The sequence below is a fragment of the Echinococcus granulosus genome (assembly GCF_000524195.1).
Source record: "Echinococcus granulosus chromosome Unknown EG_S00039, whole genome shotgun sequence".
In the NCBI taxonomy this organism is placed as follows: Eukaryota; Metazoa; Platyhelminthes; class Cestoda; order Cyclophyllidea; family Taeniidae; genus Echinococcus; species Echinococcus granulosus.
The window spans coordinates 635,918-637,200 of record NW_020170419.1 but is presented as its reverse complement, the minus strand read 5'-3'; positions in this window follow the sequence as shown (position 1 = coordinate 637,200).

Sequence of the window (1,283 nt, the reverse complement as noted above, 5' to 3'; positions counted from 1 at the left end):
GTACTTTGATTCCTTGTCCAACACTTCCTCCCCCATCTCTACCTCATCTTCCTCACAATTTCGCAACCATTACTCGACTATTGGTAATGGCGTCATAAGGGGAGGAGATGGAGAGGATAAGGATAATTAAAATGACCACCTCAGTAACCCACACTAAATATCATCACGCACATGCGGGACTGGACAGGCATTCCTTTCTCTAGTAAACACCCGTCTCCATGTTGGAGTCCTTCACAGTCCCACCTTGAGAATGACTGTTAGGGTTAAAGCCCTGCCACAAGATAAGTGCACTTATTACTGTATGACTCTCTGCCGTGTATCTTTTTTCCCTTTCGCTGCCGTCTTTATATAAGCTCTCCGCTTTTCCACCGACTGCAGCTCTTAAGCTGCCGAAACGAGGTAAGCGAGTGAATGGTAGGAGGTTATCAACAACACTGACAACTTCAAAGGCTAGGCGTGCGTCCATCAATGCCTGAGGCTGTCAGACTGTTAATCAATGGGGTTAGATGAGGAAAATAAATTTAAAGAACTACTACCATTCAACACACATGTCACCAAAAACAGTATTCAAGGACTAATTTTGACCCCGAAGATTCACTCGGATACAATAATAGTTAAAAGTTAGTTACTTCAGCAATTAGCAGATTCAAGTTTTACTAGCAGCAATGTTTCCCATGTACTTATAGTCGACGATAAGCGGACATGGCCGAACTACAGAGGTCAAGCAGTGAAAAGCAATGGACCATGCGCAAGTAAAATAAAACTTACGCACCAAAGTCTAAAATAAGGGATTGAATGGCATAACCATCAACTGTGCGCAAGCATGCTTACAAATGATACACAAATTTGTTAAGAGGAAAACAAATTACACACAGAAATCGACACTGGCACAGCCGAGTCTCAAACGGCGTCGAGTGCTTCACCGGTGACTAATCGTTGAACGTCTTTGGCGGAGGAAGCTTTAGCTAGAGAGTCGTTGTGATTTCGGCCGCAAGTTATCAGACGAATTCCACCATTTCATGCACGCCCTGCCAATTCGCTTTCACCTCCACAGATGACGATGTTATCACAGATGTCAATTCGCCAGTTGTTTGTGAAGACGACGGGTGAAGGGATGCCACATCAAGCGTTCGTATTGGATGAGTCATAAAATGGATAGCGTTTACTTCTCGATTTCTGGTTGAACTAAATACATCAACGAGAGGTTTAGCATGTAGGCACGGATAGCCACGTTAGTGAGTTGCAAAATACGTCATTTTGGATAAACTCGGCCTAAAAACGGG